This window comes from Kogia breviceps, chromosome 11 (assembly GCF_026419965.1).
Source record: "Kogia breviceps isolate mKogBre1 chromosome 11, mKogBre1 haplotype 1, whole genome shotgun sequence".
Classification (NCBI taxonomy): Eukaryota; Metazoa; Chordata; class Mammalia; order Artiodactyla; family Physeteridae; genus Kogia; species Kogia breviceps.
In genome coordinates, this window is record NC_081320.1 from 86,010,318 (window position 1) to 86,031,387 (window position 21,070).

Consider the following 21,070-nt stretch of genomic DNA (forward strand, 5'->3'; position numbering starts at 1 on the left):
CAACCCAATTCCTGGTTTTCTCCCTTCAAAAATAGTGCTTTGTTTCTGACCAGTGTTTTTAAAACAAAAATCTCAGCGAGTCTGACTTTCACACTGAATATTTCCTCATTTATATGGTTGACTTGTTTGAAACACACTACAAAATTGAATGGAATGATGATTTTTAAGTAAGGTTCTACTGACCCCAGTTTGAATAATTCTTTCAGCCCATTGGATGACAGAGCCTGGATATTAAGTGTCACTCAAAGGTAACTTGCAAAGCAGATAGATTGCTATTGCTGGTACACCATAACTTTTCATTCTTAAGCTGTTTCACTTTTAAATTCTTAACCCCAATGTCATAGCAATGTGTTGCCTTGAATAATAATTGTATTTCTCTTAGGACGTTACCAATTTTTTTGCCTGACATTTAAGAGGAGCAGCTTTTTGATTTTAACCAAAGTATTTCCTTTTGAACTTTAAGGAAGAGCTTCTCTTAAGACTTTGACAAAGAGACATCTCTACCTGAGCCAAAGATTGTTCACTATTTACTAGAGTGGACCTTGTCTTGGGTATTAATGAAGAGACTAATGGGAACAAATTGATCTCTTCATAATTTGTCAAGTGAAGTGCGGCTAGCTGAAAATTTCATTATCAGCACTGTTCTAAGGGAACTGTAAAAAAGTTAGCAAGAGTCAGTTTCATAAAGTTTCTTTTCAGGGTGAGGAGGATTCTTGGTTGTCATTCATCAAAGAACCTACTGCAGTTTCTATGAGGCTGTAACAAATAAAAAAGTGATATGTGAAGTTACTCTCAACTCCCTTTGAAATGAGAGAGAGCCTCATTCCATTTTATGAAACTGAAATATGATTTAAGGAGCAGCATTAAGAATTGCTGCCCTAACCATTAAAGCTATGACGTAGGGCTTCCCTGGTGGCGCAGTGGTTGAGAGTCCGCCTGCCGATGCAGGGAACACGGGTTCGTGCCCCGGTCCGGGAAGATCCCACATGCCGCGGAGCGGCTGCGCCCGTGAGCCATGGCCGCTGAGCCTGCGCGTCCGGAGCCTGTGCTCCGCAACGGGAGAGGCCACAACAGTGAGAGGCCCGTGTACCGCAAAACAAACAAACAAACAAACAAAAAACTATGATGTAGCCGCACATTTATCGACATTGAGAGATATTCACATTATGTTAGTGCACAGACACAATTTAAAATGATAATGAGATATCTTTATTTTTGTTGATCAGTTTGGCAAAAATGTTTAAAATAAAGGAATACCCAGTGTTCAGAAGGGAGAAGACAAAAGGCATGCCCATACATTCCTGGTGGTGGCTTATTTTAGCACAAATTTTAAAAAAAAGTTTTGTTTACAACTTTATTGAGGCATAATTAACACAGAAAACTGAACACAGCACAGTGTGCATAGGCTTAGGCAGGGAGTACTCTATTTAAAGAGTGTGATTTGATAACATGTGACATATGTATATACGCATGAAACTACCACAGCCGTCAAAATAATGAATGTACCCATCACCCTCCACAGTTTCCTCCTGGCCTTTGTAATTCTTTCCTTCTGCTCCTCCATGTTCTACCCTATCCCAGGCATCCACTGAGCTGCTCTCAGTCAGTATAGATTGCATTTCCTAGAATTTTATACAAGTGGAACCATACCCTATGTACCCTCTTTTTTGTTCTGGCTTCTTTCATTCAGCATGATTATTTTGAGATCCATCATGTACCTATAATTCCTTCCTTTTTATAGCTGAGTAGCATTCCATTATGTGAATATTACCACAATTTTTAAAAAAACTCTGAGTGTTAGGTTCTGTTTTTTATCCCAATTTACAAGAATAGGAAACTGAGTTAGAGAGCTAAATTCACCCAAGGTGACTCAGATAATAAATGATGGAGACAGAATTTATTCGAACCCAGACACCCTTACTCGGGAATTCCACATTCCCAATCACAAACTTTGAAATCTCATTTATATTATTTGGAAATGTCTTAAAGCCTCATCAACAGGGGAATGAGTTAACCATTTTACATTTATGTAATAAAATTTATGCAAGCATTTAAAAATGATCTTGCAGAAGAAAATTTGAAAAAGACTTTAAGGACACGTAATAAAATAACACTGGTTATCCCAAGTATTATGAAATTGTGGGTAATCTTAATTTTCTTCTTTTTTTTTCCCTTCCTTAAAGTTCTCAGATTTCTTGGCTTTGCTCATAAAGAAAAATAAATAAATAAAAAGGATTGCAGCCCCCGGTGCTTGCATGTACATCAGCCATGAATGAGTTCTAAAACTGGACCTTTGGCCTACATTTCTGATGTTTGCAGCTTTCTTTTTCTTTTCCAGTCTCCCCTTTTCCATCTTTCCAGATCTGACTCTATCCTTTGTGGTCCAGCTCATGTTCAAACTTTCCTGGGATATCTTTTCTGCTTATATCTACCACCATTTTTCTGCAGCACATAGCAGTCTGGATAGGAGCTTTTAACCAGTCTAACGATTGTCCTTGGGTGGTATGCCTCTCTTACAAGTCTGATTATGAACTTCTTGAGGGCAGTGCCAGACTCTGTGTGATCCTATTCCCTCTTCTGTGGCCCGGGGCCATGGGGAGCATGTTGTGATGATAACATACCTTCATTTGCGCATAGGACCACACAGTGACAAACTGCTTGCTTGGTTGTTGGTTCAGTCATCCCTTTAGCAAACCCTCTGTGGTGGTAGTGGTGGGGACAGGAGGTCTGATAACCTGTGCCTCCCTGGGTAAGCGACTTCCTTGAATACCACAACTAGCAAGTAGCAGAGCAGGAATGAAAAGACAAATATCCCTAGATATGCCAGCCATGGTTCTTTCTACTCTTACAAAGGCTGTTAGAATAGTCATGAAGCCTGGATTCCCAGCCTGAGCTCTCCTGTTCCACCCTTCTCTTGTCTGATTTCAGCCTCTTGTCCTGGCTGCCTCTGACTGCTTGTTTTCCAGGTTGGAGGTGCACACATGACCCTGGAGGCCATCAGTCCTTCCGTGGCTTATCTCCACAGTGGGTTAGAAGAATCTGCTTTTGAAAAATAAGCCTGGCCTCCATTACTGGTTTGCTCCCTCCAGGCCCCAGGGAGTGAATTCTTAATTTCCCTCTGCTAACTTGAATGTCCTGGGCCTATTTATTTGGTTTCAAAGCCCAAAGGGATGTGCAGCTCAGGTCTGTGCTTCCCTGGGTAGCTTGAGGCACGCATTTCTCTCCTCAATGAATAAAGAGCTTTTCCACTGGAAGTTCCTTCCTGAACTCCCCACTGTTAACCCTACACATGTCCAGTGTGATGCCATTGACCCTGGAATTTATAGATTTTAGAAGTCTAAGTGGATACTTTTCTGGATCCTGGGGGAAATTGGCCACTTGTTGGGAAAAGAGCTGCATGTCCCCAGTGGTGACCCTGGTAGATCGGGCAGGCTGACAGCAGACAGAATAAGACACTGGGGCCTCAGCCAAAGAGGTGGCTCTAGAAAGAGGCAATAGTTTTGGTTCCCAGCCTAGTTTTACTGGCTACTCACCCACTTTGCCTTTTGGAGCTCAGCAAGGAGGAGAGCCCACACTCATTCACCTCTTTCTCCTGGAACTTCGGCCTCCCGCCTTCATCCTCCCTGGTCTCTGTAACTGCCAACCCATGCTCAGAAGCACCTACCTCCTTATTTTGACTCATCCTGCTTTCTTTTTGTTTCTTACCACTCCCGACATGGAGTCTCCTCTCCTCTCTTTCTGCGTAGCCCACCTGGCTCTCAAGACTTTGTTCCACTGTTCCCTCAACTTCACAGATTCAAGTTCTGCTCTTGGTGGCCTACCTCAAGTTCCTACTTCCTTCAGGAAGCCTTCCTGATAACTCCTACCCCATCAGTCTTTTCCCTTCCAGGGAGCTCATCTGGTGGTTGTTGTATTTGGTTGTCACTTTATCATGACACTGCTTCATGGCCAGGCAGCACATGTCTAAGGCTGCAAAGGTCCCCAGGTCAGGGCTGTCTCTGTGATGCCCCTCACAGTGTACCTGGTGATTGATCGATGGCTTGAATTTTTAAGGTGTTGTGGAATCTCTTTAATTATAGCATCTCCTGATACTATAGTTCAGATGAGAGATACGAGAACTCTAATCATGGGGTAGAGAATAAGGTATTCAGGGATTAGTATAGATAGTGCTTAGAGTTCATGGCTATTGGGGAACAGAGGAGGGGAGATTTGAGAATTATCCAGGTTTTGGCTTAAGCAGCTGGGAGGTTAGTGAGGCCATTCATTGACTCAGAGAATATAGGAAGAGGAGTTGTGTGTGTTTAGCATAAGTGTGTGTGTGCTCTGTTATATGTGTGTGTGTGGAGGGGATTGTGGAGATGATGTGTTCCATTTGGGTCATGTTACACTGGAGGCACTTGCAGCCCCAAACCTCCCTTGGGCCAGCAGTCTGGGACAGAGAGTAGCTTCTCAGTGATTCCAGCTTCTTCTGTGAGTTAGCCAGGAGAAGAACGAGCCAGAGCAATAAGCAAGCCAAAGTCTTAGTAATGCTGAGAGTCAAGTCAGGACAATTGATGCATTCTGTATTCTCTGGCTTCTCTCCGAATCCCCGTGCAAGTCACCTTTGACAGGCTGGTCATGGGCTGCTGGCCTCTGATATATAAAAGAATGGTTCTTTCCTTGGGACAATCAGTCATATTCGTTTTAATATTATTAAAAGGTGACATATACGTGGGGAAATTTGAATTCTTACACGCACCATAAAAAACGTGCCCAAGGACTTCCCTGGTGACGCAGTGATTAAGAATCCGCCTGCCAATGCAGGGGACATGGGTTCGAGCCCTGCTCCGTGAAGATCCCACATGCCGCGGAGCAACTAAGCCCGTGCGCCACAACTACTAAAGCCCACGTGCCTAGAGACCGTGCTCCGCAACAAGAGAAGCCACCGCAGTGAGAAGCCCGCGCACCACAACGAAGAGTAACCCCCGCTCGCCGCAACTAGAGAAAAACCCGCGCGCAGCAACGGAGACCCAACACAGCCAAAAATAAATAAATAAATTTTAAAAAAATCCAACAAACAAAACGTGTCCAAGAACCTTTATTCTGGTATGTTCTATCTTGCTTGAAATATAGTACTTTTAATGAAGAGTTAGTTGAGTTACGATTTCTTTTTTCAGCCTATTGGTTAAAATTCAAACAACTCAGCAATCATTCCTGTTACCTCCATCTAATCTCATATTGCAGAAGACAATGTTATCTGGAGGGAAGGCAAATACATAATTCACGTTTAAATTTAATAGGGAATAGAGATTTGAAGATGAAGGGACATTGCCATAGTTTGTGTCTGTAGCAGTTCAAGCTTTCTTATGAGCTAGGGCCAGGCATGTCTGAGGACAGGAGGACAGGACACAAGGGTTCAGCCGGATGACATTCTGCATGACATGATACCATAGGCACGGCCCATGGAACTCAAAATTTGAGTCCCTGAATCAAAAATGAAACCTCTCTGCTCTCACCCTTGGATTCCTGTGGCACTCTAAATCACCATTCTGGAATTTTTCAGCCCTGTAGGCAAAAAGCCCCCAAGATGGGGAATATAATCTTCAGCCATCCTCACAATCCCTTAAAGACAAAAGCCAAAGGCACAAGGGTGTTTATGTCTATCTTCTCTAGACGAGCATAAAGCTATGAACAAGCAAGATAACCAGCCCCAGGGAACAGAAATCATATTCTGGTTAAGTTACTCCATGGTGTGGTCCAACTGGTAGAGAGAGAAGGCCAAACCCTGGAAGGGTGCCAGCTTGCCCTTGGCTAGGGCCTTATTGGTATCATGCAGCCTGATGTGGTCACTGCTTTTCAGTAATGTGTGTCCAGAAACCTGAGCCAGGTGGCCGGGTCCTCAGAGATGAAGACGCTAACTATGTGAGCCTGTTGTGTAAGTGGAGACCAGATCATGCATTTACAGTGGAAACACCTAGATGGTGACTAGAATGCTTCAGCTCGTCACTCAGGGCATTTCCATCGTCACTCAGCATTTCTGGAAGGATATCACCCCAAACTGCTGTGTGACCAAGGAATTAGAGCCAACGGGGAGGCTTAATCTGGGCCCTGGTGGAGTCTGATGAACCATTTTCAGCTCACAGAGGAGGATACATCCCTGGTGGCTAGATGTCCAAGCCCCAGGTGCTGGGCCTCCCTCCCAGGCACTGCTGGACACACATCCTGATCTTTGAGCAGTCATTTCATAGCCCTGGCTCCCTGAGGCTACACCCAGTCATGTCAGTGACCTGTAGCATCTCAGCCTCCACCTAACAATTGGATCCTGACTTCCTTCTGTGGCTGGCTTAGCTCTTCTCTGGCAAACTGACTTAGTTTTATACCCAGAAATTCTCTTTATTTACAAATTTAGGGATAATCCGAACGTTCCCTTCTCTTAAATTATGATTATACAAATCAAGACCATTATGACATGGAAACTGTAGAAACTTGGAAAAAATACAAAACAGATAATAATACCATAAAAAAAGGATACACAGTTTTATGTAACCTCCTCTTATGGCTGTAAAAAAAATGTGTGTGTAGGTGGATAAGAAGGACCAGGGATTATGGAGAAATGTAAACTTGATATGATTTGATAGTGGAATTTTATGTGTCATAAATTCTCCTGACATTATAAATATGTTTTCATCATCAATGACAAAAAAAAATGCCTTGACTTTATATGCGTGAGTTCCAACCAGCCCTGAGGGAGCAATCAGTCCATCTGGGTCAGAAGAGGCTGGAACTGGCTTCTGGAACCGGCTCCTGGCCTCTCCTTGGATTCCAGCCTCTGTGATCAGAATCTGCATTTTTTGCCTAAAAGCACACTCTGCCTTGCTCAGACCCCTCTGGGAGTGTTTCAGGGTTCTCGGGAACTTGGTTTGCGGACTCCAGCGCTGGGTATTCTGATGGGTCTGATGTCAGTGCCTCACCCAGAGATCAGTTGATTTCTATTTCAGACAGATTCTCAGGCTTGAGCTCCTCAAATGAGAGATCATGATGGGGAAGTTGGCTTTCAGCTCCCAGCTCCAAAAAGGAAAAATATGTTTCACTGAGCCCCATCCATGTTTTTGAATCTCTTTTTCTGATGGGCCCTTCTGTTATTCAACACTCTCTGACTTTTCCATTCCTCTCTCCCTAAACAGAGAAACCTTTTGTTTATTTACTCAATCCAGTGAGATAAGGTCAGCGAAAGTGTTTTGTAATATGCGGAGTGATGCCCAGTATAGAGGGTTACTCGTGGTTATTTTACCAGAACCTATTTTGAAGGATCTAACAGAAGCGTTAAATTTATACAAGAGTTAACACTGTAGAATTCTAATATGTGTCTGCTCATCAAGGGAGGTGGGAAGTGAGTCGGGCAAAGCAGAGAACAGACTCCGTGTTGAAAGATCACCTTGGCTTATTAGGGCTTTGAGTGCGTTGGCGATTATGTGGGTGACTGGCGGAGGGGCGGGTGTGGGAGACCTCCTGGGGAGGTGTCCGGAGAGAAGGACGGAAGCATAAAGGTCTCTGCCTTCGTCCCCCTATGTCAAATGAGGGGTAGTCTGGGTGACCTCCGAAGGTGCTCCTAGGCGTCATGTTTGTGCTCACAAAAACTTCATTGAGGTATTTAGTTCCCCTGGTCTGACATCTCATCACAGTGAGACACAGGAAGTCACATGTTGCCTTTGTATAATAACCGCAACTTAGAGTTGAAAATCAAAGGCAAGTATTGTGTGGTGAGGTGTCTGAGATTTGTGGTGTCTTCTTTATTGGGAGGTCTGGTTTGTAACAGGAAGGTACACTCTGGGGCCTGTGCCCCCAGCATACAGAGAATTTCATATTCATGCCTGGTGGGAAGGCGGAGAGAAATTATAGCATGAGAGATGGAAGAGGTTGAAGACGAGAGCCCGATGTGATGAACACAGCACTCAAGTTTCTGCCAGCAGAAAGTTTGGCTTCTCAGGATGCATCTGTTACCTCAACCCATAAAATGATCACAGAAATCTAATTCTAGTACTTTTCATGGGTCTGAGCTTATAATGTCTCCTCACAAAAAAGATGCCCTAGAGGAGAAAACCCAGGATGAGTTACTTTATTTTTATGCATTGCGGGTCCTCAGCCCAAGAAAGCTGCAGAAGTTATGGGGTTGGTTAAACTTAAATTGTGATTAGGAATTACCCACAGATCAGAACATTAACTGATGAGTCAAATTCCCTTGTGTCCTGCTGAATGGGGCTTTGATGGATATGGCTGCAGAGTGGTATGTTTCATTGCATGTCATTCTAAGGCCATATCTGGGCCTTATATTTAATGTTATGTAGAATAAAATTATATACAAGCTGATTCCATGTGTCTATAAAGTGTTAGGTAATATCAGTTGGCATGTATATATGTATACACAAATATTTATGGTAAGTATAAATACAATAAAATTTGGGAGGAAAAACAGTTCAAACATGAACAAGGTTTAAAGTCTTACTTAAGCTTTAGAGAAGGTTTACAAATTTCTTTGTGCCCCTGTTAACAGCTGTCCTTGACTATTGGAGGGTTGGATCATTGGCTGAAGCTCCATATCCCCTGTCTGAGGCTCATGTCTGCATATGGCACTGTGGAAGGGCCAGCTGTGGCTGGAGCTGAGATGGTCTGGATAAGGCTTATCTTTCAGAAAGTAAGCCTGACTGCTGGCACCAACATAATGTCTAGACCCCAAATCTCAGCATTGTTACTGTCTGCTGACAGCATTGCAGTAACAAAAAAGATCAGTTCCATACAAAGATGATTAGTTGAGAACCAGCTATTGACAGCACCTATAGACTATTTCAATGCCAGCCATAGCCCTTAACCTAAGGAATTTACTGTTTCTGAATTCTAGAGGTTGCATAGTTTTAGTAAACAGAGTTAGTAGAGAGAAAAGTACAGATGATGGGTCACTGGAGGAGGAAGGGGAGAGAAAGATTAGGGAACAGATGACCAGGAAGCCAGATCTGCTACTGGGGGGAGGCTGCGGGCATCCATCGTAATTTTGAGAATTTTCCTAAAACGGAAGATTGAGAATCCAAAGTAGGGAAAGAAGCAAAAATGATGCAGGAGTACAAGTACATTTCTAGTAAAATAGTCTAAATATGTTTGCAATTCAGTCCATTTCTAGGTTTTTAATCTGATTATCCTCTGGAATAGAGCTGGACCATGGTGACCATGAAAGTTTGGTCTCAAGTCTCTGAGCAGTGGGAGCCCCAGCCAAAAAGCCTCAAACTGATACCCAAGGCTTCTGATTCCTTTGAGTGAGTGGCTTTTGGGATAGAGCCACAACAGGAGATTTTATCACATAAAAAGATCTTTCGATTTTGTTATTATTTATTTCTAAATAGCCTTATAAACCCAAGAGTAAAGATCATAAGCATTAACAAAATGCCAGGAAAAAGTAAAAAGAAACATAAAATTCAAACACTTACCAAGCATCTACTGTGCCAGGTACCATGTGCAACATGATTCACTCCTTATAATTATGTATGGCATGTATGAGGTATGTTTTATTATCCCCGTTTTATAGATTAGTCATTAATTAAGACAGCAGCCAAAATGGAAAGCACAGCTAAACAGGTTGAGAGCTGAACTGTCAAACATGACATGCTGGTTAATGGCAGGTTATTGATGGATATTACCTGGCTGATGGGTCTTCAATAAACTCTTTTTTTGGCGGGGTCTTCGATAAACTTTGCATCGACTTCGGCTCAGAAAAAAGTCTTTGGTGAAAACAAATTTATCTGAAATAAACATCACGATATTATGTTTTAAATCTCATGTATAAAAATTCAAATACAGAGTACACATATAATTTCCCCCTTCTTTTTAGGTCTCTTTGATTTTAAAACTGCTGTAACAATCACAGTCAATTTTAAGGTGTTGATGATAACAATACCGTCCTGAATTTTTATAGAGACGTTTTCTTGCAAGGACCTTGAAGTGCTAAAAATGTTGTCATCCATATAGGCAAACCTCGGGAATATCTAATTTAGCAAAAGTCAGTGATAAATTCTTCTGGTGCCATTCTCCATGTCTTTGAATATAGTAGAACATCCTGGAAATAAGAATGTTTATTCTACAGCAACTGACTGCTGGTAATATGGTTAGTTGGTATAATTCCACTTGTATTTATCTTTTAAATAACTGTTGGAATTAAAAGAATCCTTTCTGTTTTCTTCCTATTTCTAAAGTGGTAGGTATTACGCAGATTTTAGTGCTTTCTCCAGGTGGGCAAAGGAAACACTGTCTTTAGCTAACTTCATCTTTATGCTGCTGAGCACCCTTTCACAAACAAAATGTGAATTAGAATAAAAATTGGAATCTTAAAGGCCGAAACACACAGTTCCTGCACAAAGGAAAGCAGCAGAAACCGTGAGGTCACGTACATGAATGAAGGATGCCAGGAGCAGATACGGGCCTCCCCGGGCTCTGCGGAGCCCACCCATCCATTAATTGACCAGCCTGGTCCTCAGGAACTCCTGGGAGGAGACTGAGGGTGTCCCATTGTTTTTTTTTGTTTTTTGTTTTTTGTTTTACAGATTACAAAGTTGTTCTGTTTCACTGGATGATTGTGAACAGTTCAGTCTTTGCGTTTTATTTCCATTTTCAGTGACTTAATTAACGACACTAAACTTGGTCCACAATAGCAGCATTATGTTTAAGAGTCAATCAAATGCCAGACAGTGTCATTAAATGGAACAGCACAGATGGCAGGATCTGTGGGAGCTGAAGAGCGGATGTGAGGTAGCCCGGGCTTTTCAGGGACGTGGTCAGGACCTGACCTCAGATCCCTGTCCCCATATGCCCTCTGCTGCCCGGTTGCTGATGGCAAGTTCCTCACTTTTCCCTACATCAGTGCAGTCAGGTCCCTGGGCCTTCTTCCCGCCCCTTCCATTGATCTAAAGCCTCCCTATTCTTTAAGTTCCAACTTAGATCACTTCCCTCACAAAACCGGCTCCTATTCCCTGCTCATTGCTAGCCCCTGGTGGTGACAAGAACCCCAATTATACTTTGGAAATAACTCTTTGCTTCTGTATCTGAGGGTAGATCTGTTAAGCCTCAGCCCAGGCAGGATCTAAAGGGAGAGACATGTCTGGATTACATTTGAGGATGAGGCTTAATTGCCAAGGTTCTGGGGAGCCTGAGGAGAGAGGGGGAAGGGGTTCATCTCCAGGAAGCTGGCAGGCTGTACCTTGAGGGGCAGGGTAGGGGGGTGCTGGGAGGCCGGCGGACCCCCAGACCATGGAGACAATGGCGAATGTGCTCAGTATGGGTGAGTGGCTGCACAGCAACCTTGGGCTGAGTGATGTCCCAAACCCGCAGTGATCTTCTCCTTGGCTCTCTATTCCTAATTCCCAAAGGGAGGACCTGCTTGCACTGTGTAAAGTCCTCCGATCCGGGGTGTCTTTTCCAGGTGGAGCTTGGACCCATCAGGAGAGTCATGGCTGAAAGGCATGGAAGGGTGGGGATCTGGTCCTGTAAAATTCCAGAGAATTGGGATACCTGTTTAATTTAGTATTCAAACTGGGACACTTTGGATGTTAATGATTATGCTGGGACCAGAGGTGTAAACCTGGACTGTCCTGGGCAAATTATGTGGGTGACACCCTGACCCAGAAGCCACCTAGCATGATGACCGTTCACAGCCTCTCTCTGGCTCCTCTGTACTGGGTCACCACAGGTTTAAATGTCACACTGTGCAGAGGAAGAAATGAAGAGAGAGGAACTTGCAAGAGGATCCTAGAATGGTTGATGGATGCAGATGCAGCCAGGAGCTCACACCCATGTCCCAGCTTAGTGATGAGGATCCCATCTGACACCCCAAAGCTCTCCTTCAAAAGAGCCTGTTTCAGTGCAGGGGACTCTACTCAATACTCTGTAATGGCCTATATGGGAAAGAATCTAAAAAAAAAAAAAGACTGGATATATATATATGTATAACTGATTCACTTTGCTATACACCTGAAACTAATACAACATTGTAAATTAACTACACTCCAATAAAAATTTTAAAAAAGGGTGGGGGGTCTGTTTCCTGGAGGTACCTGGGCAATGCTGCCTGTCTTGGAGCTCGAGCCAAGGGCCCCTTCAAAGTCACTGCCCCAAGACAAGGACTCAGAGCTCCTTGGAGCCCTGCTGATTTGTGGACCTGAAGACCTAAACTCATAAATGCAATAGAGGGTCTCTTCCGCCGTCCACTTGCTCGGCCCACAGAATTGTTCTCTGGTCTAAAAGCAGGGCGCTGTCTCTTCTTGGGGGCGGGGGCGGGATTCCCCATGCTGTTGCCCTGTTTCCCCCTGAATTCCAGCAACGTGTAGGGCCTTCATGTCATCAGAGTCATTTTCCAAATGAGCAAACTGTGTTTTCTTCTTCGTTGAACCGGATATTTGAGCCAATCTGTGCAGGCAATTTCCTCCTCTTTGTTTTCCTGACCCTGAGCACTCCTGACCCCACCGTAATTATTGGACTGCCCCCGCTTCTGGGAGCACAGCTCCTGTTCAACAGCAGTAACGATTTCGCTGACCATGAAAAGAAAAAGGCCCCAATTCTGGGATTCTGTCTCCCTTTTAGATGTTGGTTATTTACAAAAAGTTTTCATTTCAGTGTTGAGTTAGCATTCCTGGCATTGCTTAGGAAGCCACAGCCTGAGCCGTGTCCTCTGCTGTACCCCCAGAAGAGAGCCAGACGGCTGCCCAGGTGTGTGTGGGGGGACAGCAGCCCTCACTCCATGCACTTACATCGAGAAAACGTGGAGTCACTGTCCTGTGGCTGGGGAGGGAACAGAGGAATTCCCATCTTGGAAAGCCCATCTCTTCCTGTGAGAAAGGGAAGGATGCGGTGGAGTAGAAAGTGCCCAGGACTAGGAAACAATCTCCTCACCTGTTAATCCCACCGTTCGCTCAGGGCCAAATATCTTTTCAGCAGCCTTTCTGTTTTCTATCCATCCGTCTGTCCATCTGTCATCTCTCTGTTCCACCAAGCCCAAAACATTTATTAAGCACTTAGGCTATTAGTGGTTGTTTGTTTCAGGCTGAATTATGTCCTCCATACAACTCATAGGTTGACCTCTTAAACTGCTGTAGCTCAGAATCCGACTGTATTTGGAGATAGGGCCTTTAAAGAGGTAATTAAGGTAAAATGAGGTCATATGGTGGACTTTAATCCAACCTAACCGGGGTCCTTATAAGAAGAGGAGATTAGGACAGAGACACACACAGAGGGAGAAGCACGTGAAGACACAGCAAGAAGATGGCCACCTACAAGCCAAGGAGAGAGGCCTCAGAATGAAATCAAACCAAGTCAAACACCTTGATCTTGGACTTCCAGCCTCCAGAACTGTGAAAAAATAAACTTCTGTTGTTTAAGCCCCCCAGTCTGCGGTATTTTGTTCTGGCAGCCCTAGCTGACTGTCACTGTGTCACTTCCAGGTAATGGGGACCCAGTGATGAGTAGAGATTCCTCAAGCTGCTCAGAGCCTAGCAGGGGACCTGGAACCCTAAAGAAGCACAGGCGGAAGGAGGTAGGTAGGCAACTCCCTGGCTTGCCCTTCCTTTGCATCATCCATCAAACAACACGTAAGGGAAAGAAGGGTCTTGTGTGAGCCATCAGAGTGGTGGCTGCGGGATGGATCCTAGCAGGACAGTGTGGTCAATGACAGAACCACTATCCTGGTGGCTTCACAAGACAGAGTAGAGGAACATAAGATGGGACATTCCCAAGGACATGCTTAGGGGAATCAGTTAATGAAGCAAAGTTGATTATGGTTGTGTGACCCTAGTTTGTACTCATCGTTGCATGAAGCTGGGGCACATTGGTTATATGCACACTGGTCCACATTTTTGACGTTAATCACCAAGTGTTTATTAAGCAAAGAGCCTTATGCTTTGAATGGGCTGATTCTGCTGTGGGAGACAGAGGAGGAAGAAACTGAAAAGACCTGGTCCTGCCCTTGAGGACGCTACCAGTCATGAGAGAGGAGACTCATCCATGAGAGGATGGGAAGAATGTTCCGGACAACGTGCAAATGCCCAAATAAGCGGTTCAGACCATGGCCACTCTATGTCAGAGCCAAGGAAGATCAATGTGGGCTAGAGCAGTTCATTTAAGTAGCAATTAGTTATAATTAATCAATTATGTGCTTGAGTAGCACTTAATTATTTACTGCCTTGTTCAGTTTTCCAACTGCTCACAAGCGTCAGCTTTGTTTCCCCAGCCAGAGCCGAGCTCCCCGAGAACAGGGACAGTCTCCTTCATTGGTATCAGATGGGGCCAGGGTCAGATTCTCACATCTAAGGACAGTGATCTGAGGAAACAGAAAGCATGGGACCATAACTTTGAGGTCAAAACTTCAAGATTATGCCAAGAAATGACTGTCGAGTGAGTCAGCCTTCCAAACAAATGCAGGACAGTGAGGAGAAAATGCAGCTGAGGTGGGTGTGTGGTTTTTCAGCTGCACCTGGGCAGGAGGAGTGCCCCAAGAGGACAGGCCCTTCTGGAATAATGGGGACCAGTAACGCTCCTGCTAAGTCTCTGGTATCTGAGGGGTGTTCTCACAGCATCTCTGGCATGAGGACGTGGGTCCGTTGATGCTTCCTGAAGGGTCCTAGGCTGACCCTCTGAGCTGACACCCAGCAGGTCCATCTGGTGCTCTGGGAGTTAGCACCAGGGGCCGGAGAAGGGTCGTGCAAGCTCAGATAGAGGACTTGAGCTGATTTCATCTCACGGGTTTTTGTTGCTCTAACTGTGTTATTCTTTGGGAGCTGCTTCTTGGAAGCCAGATAGAAAATCAAGAGTAATGCAATGAATGGCTTCTTGAAAATAAGTGTAGGGTGTCCCAGGAATTCAGGCTTATGGGAGGCACTGCTAGCCCCAGCCATATATAGCATCCAAATGAGTCTGAAGCTCCTTAAATGACAGATTCCTACAGTTAACGCTTAATGGGATCCTGGGCTCTGTGGGGGAGTCCAAACAGGGTGACCTCCTAAATTCCGGGTTTCCCTGGCTTTCTCAGGTCTGGCTCATTTGCAGACAAAGATGGCACCTCCTCTCCCTCCACGAGGTCAGTGGATCTTATTACCTGTATTCACAAATGGGGCAGAACATCCTGAGACTTGCAGACTGATTACTTTCATTAACTTTAATTGGATTCTTTCGCACTTGGAAAGAGAAGTGTAACCAGGGTTTAATTGGAAGAGCATCTCAGGCCCAGGGTGACGCAGGATTGTAAACATTAAAAGTGCTACAGCTGCATTGGTAGGGAATGTTGAAATCACTTATGCTGTTTGTAAGAATAGCTCACAGACCTGAGGATGTTAGGAAGCTCTGGGCATGTCAAATTCAGGGATTATTTTTGTGCTTGTCTAGAAAAAAAGAAATGTGAAATCAGAGGTGTGCAAGTGAAATTATAGGAGAGACCAAACACATTCCAACTGTGCCATGTGCCAAAAGAAATCTACAGAAGCTAGGAGACCTTCAGTGTAGGTGCAGTCTCTGAGCAGGCCTGGGGCAGCCTATGAACTCTCTAAGGTTGGATTCAACCTTGCTAACCCTTCTCTCAGCTCTGTTGCTTTACGACTATTAGGTCCTCTGTCTGGGATATTCCTGTCAATTTCTACATGACAAATTCTCACCCAGCCTTTCAGTTCCGACTCTTATGTCACAGTCCTGAAGTCTTGGCCAACAGCTCTACAGGATTTAGTTCCTCTGTGCTCTGTGCCTCCACAGAACTTTGTTCATATAAGGAACACTCAGCAACCCAGAGAATAGATAGAGAGCAAGGGAGGGAGAAAGGAGCAGAGAGAACACAGATTCAGGATTCCAAAACTGGTTAAAACGCAATTAGTTGGAGGGAAGATGATCTTTTTTTAATTGAAACATAGTTGATTTACAATACTGTGTTAGTTTCTGGCGTACAGCAAAGTGATTCAGTTATATATATATATTTTTTCAGATTATTTGCCATTATAGGTTATTATAAGATATTGAATATATTACCCTGTGCTCTACAGTAGGTCCTTTCTGCTTATCTATTTTATGTATGATAGTTTTTAATCTGTTAATCCCATACTCCTAATTTATCCCTCCCACCCTCTCTTTCTCTTTTGGTAGGCATAAGTTTGTTTTCTATGTATGTGAGCCTGTTTCTGTTTTGTATATATATTCATTTGTATCATTTTTAAAGATTACACATATAAGTGATTTCATATAATATTTGTCTTTCTCTGACTTCGTTCACTTAGTATGATATCTCTAGGTCCATCTATGTTGTTACAAATGGCAATATTTCATTCTTTTTTATGACTGATATTCCATTGTGTGTGTATATATATATATATATATGTATATATACCACATCTTCTTAAACCAATCATATGTTGATGGGCACTTGGGTTGTTTGCATGTTGAGATGATCTTTTAAGAAGCTCACTGGGACCTTGGTGTTTAATACGCATCTGTTGAACATGAGAATACATAGCTTGATTGGTAGCCCTAGGACTTGCCCACCTCTCCATCAGCAGCGTGTCACTTAGCATCCACTGCTGGCCTTATGGAGGTGGGTGCTGGAGAGGTCAGGCCAACGTCTGGCTAGCAGCCTGCCCTGAGAGAGCCCAGAGAACCACAGGATGGGTTAGTGCCTAAGTTGCCACCTTAGCCCTTTGTGCCTTGTCCTGAGCACTGGGCCCGGCACTGAGAGGGCGTCAGCAACATTTGCCCACCACACCCTGTCTGCCATTCTGTATCTTTTCCTGGACTTTCCTTTTTCAGGACCTGCATCCAAGTTCCTTCCTCACTCTGGGGTGACAATAACTGTCTCCTCCTGGGGTGTCTTAAGTGTCAGAAGTGCTAACAGTGGCATTGCTGAGCCCCATGAAGAGGTGATAGGGGCCACTGAATCATTTCACGCATTATCTCGTTACTGCTTCCTGGTCCAGGATGTGCTGAGCCTCCTGCACACACTGGATTAGATTTTCAAAGAAATGTCTCCAGCACGTGTTCCCACTTACCCCTCCAGGAGCCTGCTTTCATCTCCTTGATCTCCGGCCAGCTCCCCCATTGACCTGGAGATGGCTAGGTGGATGCAGGAGGGCTTGACATTCACTTTCTCTGGCGGTGATGAGCTTTCCTTCTGGAGGCCAGTGCTCCTTAAGGGTGAAGTGCACACACAGGTCACTGGTGAGGAAGCCGTTTCCCCCTAAAGATCTAAAGATTGTTCTTTGATTTTGAAAATAGCCTTTTCTAATTCACATGAAGAAATAAAACATCCTCTCAGAAATTTTATAAAGGGAGTTAACTGTTTCATCAGGACTCAGAACGGCCACTCAGAGAGCAGATCCTAGACAAGAAGCGAGGTCCGGCTCACTGGGCTGCGGGGACAGTTGGCACCTGCTGCCCAGCCAGGTCCTGTGGGCCCAGAGGCTGGCTCTCTTTGGCCCATTTCAGACTCGTAGGTGAGGAACACTGGCAAATGCCACGGTGGGTACCGGCATCCAGGCCTGGTTCCTGGACCTAATCTAGGACATCACAGCTGGGGATGGAGGACTTGAAATGAGGTCATTTAGTCTGCACTGTTCAAAAGGAAGACCAGGAGCCACACGTGGCTACTGAGCACATGACATGTGACTGGTCCAAACGGAGACTCACTATGTGTAAAACATACGTAGCAGATTTCAAAGACTTAGTCCAAAGAGAGAATGGGTGACATCTGTTGAATAATATTTTATGTTGATTACCTGTTGAGATGATCATATGTTGAATATATTGGGTTAAAGAAAACATACTATTGAAATTACTTTCCCTGTTTCATTTTACTTTTTTTAAGTGTGGCTACTAAAAATTTAAAACTATATGTGGCTTGCATTCTTTTCCCATTGGTCAGTGGTGGTCTATGTCCTCTAAGAACAGTGAGGGTGAGGGTACTTGGGATGGCCTTGAGCTGGCATCAAATGTGAGAAACTGAATGGGGCCAGAGACCTTGGAGACATGGTGCGTATTTTGGGGAGATAAATATCTTTTAGTAACTTGTCCTAAAAACAACTGAGGTGAGGTTTCCCTTGGAATATCAATCCCCTTTTCAGATCTATGGCTAGTATAATATGAAGCAGACATTTTCAGACAGAATTGGACCTTCTTTAGACCCTGAGAACCAAGTTCAGTTGATCTTCCTTATTTTGACTACAGTTGCCAAGGTGAGTGTACCAGGTTGAGATAATCCATTCACAAAAATTCCCAAACCAGTTCTTCAAATCTAGCTGGAAAATAACCACAAAATGATTAATTGAGGACATGCACACTATGAAATAAGAACTCAGTAGAGTTTACAAGCCAGTTAACCTAAACCTGAGCACATAGAAGTAAATCTATTCACTGTACATTTTTCGGTCTGATTTAGCTTCCAATTTCTTTTTGGGATGGAATCGATGAATCTCTTGGAAACATCTGACTAGGGCAGATCTCTCCCTCATGGGTCCCCCTTGTTCTTTATCTTTTACTGCCATAGTTTTATTTCTGTATCATGAACACATCTTCTTCTGTGTTCTATATGCTCCATGCTCTGTGCTAGTCTGTGCCAGAAATGTCACTTTAATCTTACTGGTTACAATGAATATGATTTCTCAGGGATATATGTATATTTAATTCAAACATTTGAATTAAATATTTTATTATTATATATTTTATATGATATATTTTAATATACTTTATTATATTTGAATTAAATATTTTATTACATTGTTCACTCCATAAACTTAGTTGTAATCATATACAGTTCTTTGTATATTTATACTAATGATACATTGGGTTTTAAAACATTATATTTATTTTTTGAATTTTATTTTATTTTTTTATACAGCAGGTTCTTATTAGTTATCCATTTTATACATATTAGTGTATATATGTCAATCCCAACCTCCCAATTCATCCCACCACCACCACCCCCGCCACTTTCCCCCTTGGTGTCCATATGTTTGTTCTCTACATCTGTGTCTCAATTTCTGCCCTGCAAACCAGTTCATCTGTACCATTTTTCGAGGTTCCACATATATACGTTAATATACAATATTTGTTTTTCTCTTTCTGACTTACTTCACTCTGTATGACAATCTCTAGATCCATCCAGGTCTCTACAAATGACCCAATTTTTTTCCTTTTTATGGCTGAGTAATATTCCAGTGTATATATGTACCACAACTTCTTTATCCATTCATCTGTCAATGGGCATTTAGGTTGCTTCCATGCCCTGGCTACTGTAAATAGTGCTGCAATGAACATTGGGGTGCATGTGTCTTTTTGAATTATGGTTTCCTCTGGGTATATGCCCAGTAGTGGGATTGCTGGGTCATATGGTAATTCTATTTTTAGTTTTTTAAGGAACCTCCATACTGTTCTGGCTGTATCAATTTACATTCCCACCAACGGTGCAAGCAGGTTCCCTCTTCTCCACACCCTCTCCAGCATGTGTTGTTTGTAGATTTTCTGATGATGCCCATTCTAACTGGTGTGAGGTGATAAACCTCATTGTGGTCTTGATTTGCATTTCTCTAATAATTAGTGATGTTGAGCAGATTTCCATGTGCTTCTTGGCCATCTGTATCTCTTCTTTGGAGAAATGTCTATTTAGGTCTTCTGCCCATTTTTGGATTGGGTTGTTTGTTTGTGTTTTAAATATTGAGCTATATGAGCTGTTTATATATTTTGGAGATTAATCCTTTGTTCATTGATTCATTTGCAAATATTTTCTCCCATTCTGAGGGCTGTCTTTTCATCTTATTTGTAGTTTTCTTTGCTTTGCAAAAGTTTTAAAGTTTCATTAGGTCCCATTTGTTTATTTTTGTTTTTATTTCCGATACTCTAGGAGGTGGATCAAAAAAGATCTTGCTGTGATTTATGTCATAGAGTGTTCTGCCTATGATTTCCTCCAACAGTTTTTTTTTTTTTTTTTTTTTTTTCCGGTGCGCGGGCCTCTCACTGCCGCCGCGGCCTCTCCCACTGCGGAGCACAGGCTCCGGACGCGCAGGCCCAGCGGCCGCGGCCCACGGGCCCAGCCGCTCCGCGGCACGCGGGACCCTCCCGGACCGGGGCACGAACCCGCGTCCCCCGCATCGGCAGGCAGACCCCCAACCACTGCGCCACCAGGGAAGCCCCCTCCAACAGTTTTATAGTGTCTGGCCTTACATTTAGGTCTTTAACCCATTTTGAGTTTATTTTTGTGTGTGGTGTTAGGGAGTGTTCTAATTTCATACTTCTACAGGTAGCTGTCCAGTTTTCCCAGCACCACTTATTGAAGAGGCTGTCTTTTCTCCACTGTATATCCTTCCCTCCTTTATCAAAGATAAGGTGACCATATGTGTGTGGGTTTATCTCTGGTCTTTCTATCCTGTTCCATTGATCTATACTCCTGTTTTTGTGCCAGTACCATACTGTCTTGATTACTGTAGCTATGTAGTATAGTCTGAAGTCAGGGAGTCTGATTCCTCCAGCTCCGTTTTTTTCCACTCAACACTGCTTTGGATATTCGGGGTCTTTTGTGTCTCCAAACAAATTTTAAGATTTTTTTGTTCGAGTTCTGTAAAAAATGCCATTGGTAATTTGATAGGGATTGCATTGAATCGGTAGATTGCTTTGGGTAGTATAATCATTTTCACAGTATTGATTCTTCCAATCCAAAAACATGGTATATCTCTCCATCTGTTTGTATCATCTTTAATTTCTTTCATCAGTGTCTTATAATTTTCTGCATACAGGTCTTTTGTCTCCCTAGGTAGGTTTATTCCTAGGTATTTTATTCCTTTTGTTGCAATCGTGAATGGGGGTATTTCCTTAATTTCTCTTTCAGATTTTTCATCATTAGTATATAGGGATGCAAGAGATTTCTGTGCATTAATTTTGTATCCTGGAAATTTACCAAATTCATTGATTAGCTCTAGTAGTTTTCTGGTAGCATCTTTAGGATTCTCTATGTATAGTATTATGTCATCCGCAAACAGTGACAGTTTTACTTCTTCTTTTCCAATTTGTATTCCTTTTATTTCTTTTTCTTCTCTGATTG

At 43.3% G+C, this 21,070-nt stretch overlaps 1 long non-coding RNA gene across 3 annotated transcripts in view; it reads left to right on the forward strand.

The window, feature by feature from the left end:
- The window catches only part of LOC131765507 (uncharacterized), a 347,130-nt gene that overhangs the window by 126,609 nt on the left and 199,451 nt on the right, over positions 1-21,070 (forward strand). For 2 of the 3 annotated variants that reach the window (XR_010835624.1, XR_010835626.1), the window contains one exon: positions 13,455-13,546. The exons of the other annotated variant lie outside the window; for it this stretch is intronic. This is a non-coding gene — a long non-coding RNA (uncharacterized lncRNA). The remainder of the gene's footprint in view (positions 1-13,454; positions 13,547-21,070) is intronic. 3 annotated transcript variants of the gene reach the window in all.